General features: G+C 47.1%; 1 long non-coding RNA gene across 1 annotated transcript; it reads right to left on the reverse strand.

Moving 5' to 3' along the window:
• Positions 1-6,105: 6,105 nt before the first annotated feature.
• On the reverse strand, positions 6,106-9,114 carry LOC138667775 (uncharacterized). Its single transcript, XR_011318932.1, has 3 exons — positions 9,025-9,114; positions 6,595-6,934; positions 6,106-6,202 (listed from the first exon to the last, which is right to left on the reverse strand). It is a non-coding gene; the product is annotated as an uncharacterized lncRNA (long non-coding RNA).
• Positions 9,115-10,706: the final 1,592 nt, after the last annotated feature.

The raw sequence follows: 10,706 nt of genomic DNA on the forward strand, positions 1-10,706 counted from the left end.
ACGTAGGAGCGTAAATCTGCAACTCCAGCGAATCCTACATTCAGAGCAGGAATACAATCAAAAACAAGCACACAGCCTGTGTGCCAAAGAAAAAGAAACAGACACTTATCTTTGCTGAAATGGCAACCAAGCAGAAGAAGCCAGAAAGAGATCCATCATATCCCAAAAAACATTGACAACTGGCAAGGACTAATGAGTCCTGCAAGCCTAAATACCCCAGTCAGAACTGCAATTAGCAGATACACCTGTCCAAGACTGCAGCCCAGGAACAACTGCATTACCATCTGCTACCACCAGAGGGAGCTCAAAAGCAGAATTCACAACATATCACCATAAGTGCCATTATACACAGGAGATCTGTACTTAGTATGCAGAGTCTGTGTACAGATAATACAGTGATCACTAGTGAAATTACAAACAGGAGCTCTGTATATTGTATACAGTGTATAGTGCCAGTGTATAGGTAACACACTGACTCACCAGTGACATCTCTAGGTGAAGTCCTTCATCTTTGTTTTTCATCTTTCATCCAGCAAAGACCGCCATCACTTCTTCCAGCCAGGACTCGTCTCTGCAGGAAATAACACAGTTATCTCGAGCTCCGCTTGTAGAACACATTACTTAATTTTTCCCAACTTCTACATTACATCACATGAAGAAAAAGAGGCAACATAGGGTCACTCTACACAGTAACAGGACCACCCCTTCATTTAAAACAGTGTCCTCAAAAAATAAAATAAGTATATCACTGCAGTAATAACATCCCTAAATTAGTCCCTAAGGTAATAATATTCCCCATCCTGGCCCCCGTGTGTCTCATTCCTGGCGTCAGCCATATGTTCTCCCATCCTGCCCTCATGAGTATTCATTCTGCCCCATATGATCTCCCCATCCTGCCCCATCTGTCTTCATCATATCCATCCTGCCCCATGATCCTGCACGATCTGTCTCCAATCCTGCCCCATCTGTCTCCAATTCTGCCAAAGTGTCTTCAATCATGCTCCATGTCTTTAATCCTGCCCTGTGTCTCCATTCTGCCTCCTATGTCTCCAATCATGCCCCCATGTCTGCAATCCTGCCACTTGTCTCCAATCATGCCCCCTGTGTCTCCATTCTGCCCCATCTGTCTCCAATCCTGCTCCATCTGTCTCAAGTCATGCCCCATGTCTTTCATCCTGCCCCGTCTACAATCATGCCCCATATCTCCATTCTGCCCCGCGTCTCGCGTTCTGCCCCTCATGTCCAGCATTCTGCCCCTCATGTCCAGCATTCTGCCCCTGTGTCCAGCATTCTGCCCCTGTGTCCAGCATTCTGCCCCTGTGTCCAGCATACTGCCCCGTCCAGCATTCTGCCCCTGTGTCCAGCATTCTGCCCGTATCCAGCATACTGCCCCTGTCCAGCATTCTGCCCCTCATAACCATCATTCTGCCCCTGTGTCCATCATTCTGCCCCAGTGTCCATCATTCTGCCCCTCATGTCCAGCATTCTGCCCCTCATGTCCAGCATATTGCCCCCGTCCAGCATTCTGCCCCTGTGTCCAGCTTTCTGCCCCTGTGTCCAGCATTCTGTCCCTGTGTCCAGCATTCGGCCCCTGTGTCCAGCATACTGCCCCTGTGTCCAGCATTCTGCCTCTGTGTCCAGCTTTCTGCCCCTGTGTCCAGCGTTCTGCCCATGTCCATCTTTCTGCAACAGTGTCCAGCATTCTGCCTGTGTCCAGCTTCCTGCCCCTTTGTCCAGCTTTCTGCCCGTGTCCAGCTTTCTGCCCCTGTGTCCACAAATCTGTCCCTGTGTCCAGCATTCTGCCCTTGTGTCCAGCATTCTGCCCCTGTGTCCAGCATTCTGCCCCTGTCCAGCATTCTGCCACTTTGTATAGCTTTCTGCCCCTGTGTCCATCATTCTGCCCCAGTGTGTCCATCATTCTGCCCCAGTGTGTCCAGCATCTCTGCCCCTGTGTCCAGCATCTCTGCCCCTGTGGCCAGCATTCTGCCCCTCATGTCCAGCATTCTGCCCCTCATGTTCGTCATTCTGCCCCAATGTCCAGCATTCTGCCCCTCATGTCCATCATTCTGCCCCAGTGTCCAGCATTCTGCCCCTCATGTCCAGCATTCTGCCCCTGTGTCCAGCATACTGCCCCTGTGTCCAGCATTCTGCCCCTGTGTCCAGCATTCTGCCCCTGTGTACAGCATTCTGCCCCAGTGTCCAGCATACTGCCCCTGTGCCCAGCATTCTGCCCCTGTGTCCAGCATACTGCCCCTGTCCAGCATACTGCCTCTGTCCAGCATTCTGCCCCTGTGTCCAGCTTTCTGCCCCTGTGTCCAGCATTCTGCCCCTGTGTCCGGCATTCTACCCCTGTGTCCAGCATTCTGCCCCTGTGTCCAGCTTTCTGCCCCTGTGTCCAGCATTCTGCCCCTGTGTCCAGCATATTGCCCTTGTCCAGCATTCTGCCCCTGTGTCCAGCTTTCTGCCCCTGTCCAGCATTCTTCCCCTTTGTCCAGCTTTCTGCCCCTGTGTCCATCATTCTGCCCCAGTGTGTCCATCATTCTGCCCCAGTGTGTCCAGCATCTCTGCCCCTGTGTCCAGCATCTCTGCCCCTGTGGCCAGCATTCTGCCCCTAATATCCAGCATTCTGCCCCTCATGTCCATTATTCTGCCCCAGTGTCCAGCATTCTGCCCCAGTGTCCAGCATTCTGCCCCTCATATCCAGCATTCTGCCCCTGTGTCCAGCATACTGCCCCTGTGTCCAGCATTCTGCCCATATGTCCAGCATTCTGCCCCTGTCCAGCTTTCTGCCCCTTTGTCCAGCTTTCTGCCCCTGTGTCCATCATTCTTCCCCAGTGTGTCCATCATTCTGCCCCAGTGTGTCCAGCATCTCTGCCCCTGTGTCCAGCATCTCTGCCCCTGTGGCCAGCATTCTGCCCCTCATGTCCAGCATTCTGCCCCTCATGTTCATCATTCTTCCCCAGTGTCCAGCATTCTGCCCCTCATGTCCATCATTCTGCCCCTTTGTCCAGCATTCTGCCCCTCATGTCCAGCATTCTGCCCCTGTGTCCAGCATACTGCCCCTGTGTCCAGCATTCTGCCCCTGTGTCCAGCATTCTGCCCCTGTGTCCAGCATTCTGCCCCTCTGTCCAGCATACTGCCCCTGTGCCCAGCATTCTGCCCATGTGTCCAGCATACTGCCCCTGTCCAGCATTCTGCCCCTGTGTCCAGCATATTGCCCTTGTCCAGCATTCTGCCCCTGTGTCCAGCTTTCTGCCCCTGTCCAGCATTCTTCCCCTTTGTCCAGCTTTCTGCCCCTGTGTCCATCATTCTGCCCCAGTTTGTCCATCATTCTGCCCCAGTGTGTCCAGCATCTCTGCCCCTGTGTCCAGCATCTCTGCCCCTGTGTCCAGCATTCTGCCCCTGTGTCCAGCTTTCTGCCCCTGTTTCCAGCGTTCTGCCCATTTCCAGCTTTCTGCACAAGTGTCCAGCGTTCTGCCTGTGTCCAGCTTCCTGCCCCTGCGTCCTGCTTTCTGCCCGTGTCCAGCTTTCTGCCCCTGTGTCCAGCATTCGGCCTCTGTGTCCAGCATTCTGCCCCTGTGTCCAGCTTTCTGCCCCTGTGTCCAGCATTCTGCCCCTGTGTCCAGCATTCTGCCCCTGTGTCCAGCTTTCTGCCCCTGTGTCCAGCATTCTGCCCCTGTGTCCAGCATTCTGCCCCTGTGTCCAGCACACTGCCCCTGTCCAGCATTCTGCCCCTGTGTCCAGCATTCTGCCCCTGTGTCCAGCTTTCTGCCCCTTTGTCCAGCATTCTGCCCCTGCGTCCAACATTCTGCCCCTGTGTTCAGCATTCTGCCCCTGTGTCCAGCTTTCTTCCCCTGTGTCCAGCGTTCTGCCAGTGTCCAGCTTTCTGCACCAGTGCCCAGCGTTCTGCCTGTGTCCAGCTTCCTGCCCCTGCGTCCAGCTTTCTGCCCGTGTTCAGCTTTCTGCCCCTGTGCCCAGCACACTGCCCCTGTATCCAGCATTCTGCCCCTGTGTCCAGCATTCTGCCCCTGTGTCCAGCTTTCTGCCCCTGCGTCCAGCATTCTGCCCCTGTGTCCAGCATTCTGCCACTGTGTCCAGCTTTCTGCCCCTGTGTCCAGCGTTCTGCCCGTGTCCAGCTTTCTGCACCAGTGTCCAGCGTTCTGCCTGTGTCCAGCTTCCTGCCCCTGCGTTCGGCTTTCTGCCCGTGTCCAGCTTTCTGCCCGTGTCCAGCATTCTGCCCCTGTGTCCAGCTTTCTGCCCCTGTGTCCAACATTCTTCCCCTGTGTCCAGCATTCTGCCCCTGTGTCAAGCATTCTGCCCCTGTGTCCAGCACACTGCCCCTGTCCAGCATTCTGCCCCTGTGTCCAGCACACTGCCCCTGTCCAGCATTCTGCCCCTGTGTCCAGCTTTCTGCCCGTGTCCAGCTTTCTACCCCTGTGTCCAGCATTCTGCCCCTGTGTCCAGCATTCTGCCCCTGTGTCCAGCATACTGCCCCAGTGTGTCCAGCATTCTGCCCGTATCCAGCTTTCTGCCCCTGTGTCCAGCATTCTGCCCCTGTGTCCAGCATACTGCCCCAGTGTGTCCAGCATTCTGCCCGTGTCCAGCTTTCTGCCCCTGTGTCCAGCATTCTGCCCCAGTGTGTCCAGCATCTCTGCTTCTTTGTCCAGCATTCTGCCCCTGTGTCCAGCATTCTGCCCCTGTGTCCAGCTTCCTGCCCCTGTGTCCAGCATTCTGCCCCAGTGTGTCCAGCATCTCTGCCCCTGTGTCCAGCATTTCTGTCCCAGGGCCACCTGGGTCGCCGCTCTCAAAAAAAAATAAACAAACACGAGTTCTTACCTGGCCGTGCTCCTGCGGCAGGCGAAGCTCAACTCACTCCTTCCAAGCAGCCTCAGGTGAAGCACGCACTCGCCGGCGGCTGACAATGACGTCAGACGCAGGCGACGTGCGCACTGCGGCTCAAGTCAGGTGCCAGCCTCCAACTGGCTGGCGGCTGTTAACTATTGACGTGCGAGCTCGGGCCCGCACGTACAATAGCATGCCGCAGCGCCTGCAGGGGGGGGGGGGCGCTGAGCACATGAGACCGGGCCCCATATGCCAGTCACGGCTGTAATGCCCTGATGGCGGCCCTGAACTGAGCCCTTGGCCATGACAAGGATCCAACAAAACCTCCTCATTTGCATTTCAGTTAAAAGTAATTTTCGCAGGTATTGTGCCACATTTTGAACAGTGCTAATGTGATGTGTATAGGGGCTAAGTCCCCTATAGCTCTGTATAACTAGTATAATATTCATTTTTCATTCCTGTTAGAGCACCACTTCAACGTTTTGTTTTCAGCTCTGGAGTGGCGCTTCTAATCTAAGGTCATTGACCGTAATCTTATACTTACCAGCTGCTGTCTTCACCTTCAATTGGCATCAATCCGGTCCAGCACCAGCATCTTGTGACCGCAACTTCAGACTGTCTGGAATCCAGTAGTATCTGTCACAAGTTCTCAATGCAAGTCTATGAGAGCCAGAGTGAAGCTCACATAATCTTGCATTGAAAAATGACTTATGGTTTTCTCCAACAAACACTGGAGTTATTTGGCAGGTAGCAAACTGCTGCTGATCCATGGGAGTGGATAGAAAGAGAAGACAGAGGCAGGTAAGCATGAGACTAGGGTCAGGGACTTTAGATTAGAAGTACCACTCCAGGACTATAAACAAAAAGCTGAAGTGGTGCTTTAACATTTTTTCATAACCTCAATGTGTTGCTGTTGTAAATGTAGGTGATGGCCACATGGTGTTAGAGTTCTTTGGTAATTGCTGCTTAGGCCAACCCTATCCAGCCATGTACAAATCTGGGCGTAAATATAGAAATATTTTCTGTATTACCAAATATTCATAGACATATTGATGATATTAAGTATATTGTCAGCTAACTTAGGCTAGGGATCCCCCACAAGTTTGTGATTTTTATTGTATATATTTGATATGGCTGCTGACAAGACACAGATAATGAAAACCTGGAGCATGAATATTGATTAGATATCTGTAATCCAGAACACGGCTTGTGTATCAGAGAAAACTGTAATCACAACGGTTGGAAAATAAATTATTGCACGAATGAAATTGCTTAATGCTCTTTATTGCCAATGAACCAGCATATATACTAGGCTGACATGTAGTTTCTGGGGATTTGTCGTCTTCCAAGATTCCTATTACTGAAAACAAAACATGATTGTTATTTTAAATATTTTCTATATTGAAACATCATTTTTTACCACTTCTGTTTGGCATAATTGTGTCCCCTGATTATAAACTGATAATGTTAATTGTAGGAAGTGTAACTGCAGTACCTTACAGTGGCCACTAAACAATATGCGGCACTGCAGTGTACACTGCCTATATCCAGCCGCTGCCGGGCAGATATCTGGTGCCTGGTGACCTATAGATCGATCATCAGTATTTTACCTTTAATAACTAATAATATATGCAATGTAATTTGATTGTAGTTGATTATACAGAGGGGACTCCATCGCAAAATTAAATGTCCCTCCTGGTGACAGATGACTATGTGGTATTCTTATATTTTGCACTTCTGATAATTTCTTACCTTCATCATGCATTTGCCTAGTATTGATTATTTATATTCTTTTTATTTATCTTATTATCTATGAATGTGTCCACCAGTATCATTGGATCATTATCCAAACTGCTTTTAAGTGTTGTCTCTTTTATTGATCCATCCTGAATTTTTTTAAGCACGCCTTTACAAGTGGTTATTAGCTCAGATATTGTTGTAGCATCAAGGTTGAGATCACATATTTTGGTCTTTATTTTTTTGATGATTTCGTGAAGCATGTCATTTAACGCAACTTCAATTTTGTCCAGGATAGAATAGAGTTCGCCATGGTCCTTGGACTTGCACTTGCTGTGACATGTAGTGGAATCAGCTGGAGAAAAAAATTGTGGATAAATATTATTAACCAGTTCATGACCGGGTCATTTACCTCCATTCCTGACTTGGCACATTTTCAGATTTTATCGTGCATCACTTTTAACAACTCATTGCATTTTTCCTCGTTTGAACATTCGAATGATCTTTGCCACTTTTTTTGCAACACAAGGGGCTTACGTCTTATGTCATTTTTATATTCAGTTTTTTTCCCAATATAGAGGCAAAATATAAAGAAAAATAGGAAATGTTACCACCAAAGAAAAAAAAAATATTTTAAATTATGTTTATACATTGGATATATTTTTTTATGGTGGTTGTGTTGGAAACATTTCGTCTAATAGTGTCTCTTTTTTATATGTTATTTTTCATATAGTTTATATTTATTTCTTTAAAGGGAACCTGTCACCTGAATTTGGCGGGACTGGTTTTGGGTCATATGGGTGGAGTTTTCGGGTGTTTGATTCACCCTTTCCTTACCCGCTGGCTGCATGCTGGCTGCAATATTGGATTGAAGTTCATTCTCTGTCCTCCATAGTACACGCTTGCACAAGGCAAGATTGCTTTGCGCAGGCATGTACTACGGAGGACAGAGAATGAACTTCAATCCAATATTGCAGCCAACATGCAGCCAGCGGGTAAGGAAAGGGTGAATTAAAGACCCGAAAACTCCGCCCATATGACCCAAAACCAGTCCCGCCAAATTCAGGTGACAGAGTCCCTTTAATTATTTTATACATTGGGCCTCCTAGAAAGTCCTTGGGTGAGCATATTAACAAATTAATACATTCTTTTTTTTTTTGGCTGATTTTCCTTGTAATGGGCTAGTATATTAGTATCCACTCTAGTGAAATATCTGCCTCCTGACCCAGCAGCTCCTGTCCTTCCCTATACCCAGCATTCACATGATCACGTGGTCAAGAGGAGACAGGAGGGTAAGAGATGGAGAAGGTTTAAAGGGTAATAAACCAAAACTAAGTTCTCACTGGGAAGTCTGGCTGAGTGTGATAGCAGCTTCCCTCCCCAACAAATATTTAAGATCTATGGTCAGTCTAGAAGTCGATTTTAGTAGAACCTCCCTTTGGACTTTCTGGAATTTTAGATTCTGCAATAATCTGATATCCTTCTGTTACATGAATCCATCCTATTACGCCCAAAAGTAAATTAGATTATAACACCCTTGAACTTTGGTTGATTTTGATGGTGTCCACAAGACACAAAAATTCTGCTCACACAATATGCATGCACCCCATGGAATTGCCGGAAAAAGGACCAATACTTTTACCTTTTGAATCCATAGACTTCTACAGACCAACGTATGAAAAAAGCGAATAATTTTGGAATTTATCTAGTCGCTCTGAATGTACATTCCGTTTTTCTAAGGGAGTTTTTAAATGCATTAAGTTAGAATTGTAAAATACCCTTCACCCCCCTTCCCCCGTACTATATACCTATGTGTGCTACGTACATCACATATTTTTTTTCATGAGGTGATTTGAGGTTTGTAATTTTATTGTTTTGCCATAATATTCTCCTGAATTGCTTTTAGCTTTTCAGCATGACACCATTTAATGATATATAATATTAATGCTATGGTGTAAGTTAGAAACAAATCATGTAATACATGATTTGTTTCTAACTTACACCATAGCATTAATATTATATATCATTAAATGGTTATCACCAAAATCACAATACATAACTTAATGATCACTGAGGTTCTGACAGTTGGAATTCCCAGCGATCTGTGTGATTCTGGAAGCTGGAACTGAGCTCTGCAGAGCCCCTTCTTAAATGGTGGGAAGCTGCACATGTTTAACCTCTGCTCCATTCATTGCTTGCTGGAAAGTCGTGTACAGCACTTGGCTTTCTCCGGCTGTACTATAGACTATGAGTGGAGAGGAAATCAAGCAAGCGCACCTCTGCCCCATCCAAAACAGTGCTGGTTCCAGTGCCCACTTCTCAGGATCACTAGTGGTCACCAATGGTCAGATACACAGAGATCAGTCTCTCTATAGATAAAGGATAACGTACAATTTCGGGAATAACCTTCCAATATTACAATGAACAAATATTATATTTTCATACCTTGTTGAGTCCATGTACAAACCAGAAGAGCGAGTAAAGTAATGCAGCGTAACATGGCTGGTTAATGTGGTGACTGCCTGTGAAGGTCTCAAACCAATGATTTGGCGATGAACTATTTATTCTTTTAATTCCTCTTACATAAACAGGAGTGACCCTCCCCCATATCTACAATTAAATGATTATTATTATTATGATTATTTTTGTTAGAATGCATTTTCTCAAATGTCACTAATCAGGGGGCGTTAATCTAATAATTATATAGACTAAAAGGTCTTTGTAAGTTTTGTTAACCTCTTAAGATTTCTTGTTTTTGGAAATGATTTATATGACATCTGATCTGACATCCCAATCAAAAATAAAGCAAGATGTGCCATCACTTTGTTATCATATCTGTTCGTTTTCTTACATATTATTGAATTTTGACTTTCTTATTTGAACATTTTCAAAATCTTAGCTTCACATGTGCAGTGACAGAAATTTTGGATGCTAGTATATAGGTGCACTCAACTAAGCTCCTTCAGTAGTCATAAAATACTCAAAATGGCTGATAGCAAAGATGTATCGTAGGCCTGATGCATAAATTAGATATTTATGCAAAAACTTGCCAACCCTTCCAAACTCTTTCCATGACACCTGAGTTTGCGTCTGGTGTTATGTTTGCTAATGACAGGTGTTATGAAGGCAATCCAGAAACACAGTGTGCTTAGCGATCAGAGCGCACACAGTGATCTGACAAATACCCAAAAATACAAGAACGAGCTCTGAGACGTGGAAACTCTGTAGACTGCACACCTGATCCTATCCTAAACACAACTAAAAGCGGCTGTGGATTGCGCCTAACAACTACCTAGGCAACTCGGCACAGCCTAAGAAACTAGCTAGCCTGAAGATAGAAAAATAGGCCTGACTTGCCCCAGAGAAATTCCCCAAAGGAAAAGGCAGCCCCCCACATATAATGACTGTGAGTAAGATGAAAAGACAAAACGTAGGGATGAAATAGATTCAGCAAAGTGGGGCCCGATATTCTAGGACAGAGCGAGGACAGTAAAGCGAACTTTGCAGTCTACAAAAAACCCTAAAGCAAAACCACGCAAAGGGGGCAAAAAAACCCACCGTGCCGAACTAACGGCACGGCGGTACACCCCTTGCGTCTCAGAGCTTCCAGCAAAACAAAAGACAAGCTGGACAGAAAAAAAGCAACAAAAAAGCAAAAAGCACTTAGCTATACAGAGCAGCAGGTCACAGGAACAATCAGGAGAAGCTCAGATCCAACACTTAAACATTGACAAGGAGCAAGGATAGCAGCATCAGGCGGAGTTAAGTAATGAAGCAGTTAACGAGCTCACCAGAACACCTGAGGGAGGAAGCTCAGAAGCTGCAGTACCACTTGTGACCACAGGAGTGAATTCAGCCACAGAATTCACAACAGTACCCCCCCCCTTGAGGAGGGGTCACCGAACCCTCACCAGAGCCCCCAAGCCGACCAGGATGAGCCGCATGAAAGGCACGAACAAGATCGGAAGCATGAACATCAGAGGCAAAAACCCAGGAATTATCTTCCTGAGCATAACCCTTCCATTTAACCAGATACTGGAGTTTCCGTCTAGAAACACGAGAATCCGAAATCTTCTCCACAATATACTCCAATTCCCCCTCCACCAAAACCGGGGCAGGAGGCTCAA

Source organism: Ranitomeya imitator, chromosome 2, assembly GCF_032444005.1.
Source record: "Ranitomeya imitator isolate aRanImi1 chromosome 2, aRanImi1.pri, whole genome shotgun sequence".
In the NCBI taxonomy this organism is placed as follows: domain Eukaryota; kingdom Metazoa; phylum Chordata; class Amphibia; order Anura; family Dendrobatidae; genus Ranitomeya; species Ranitomeya imitator.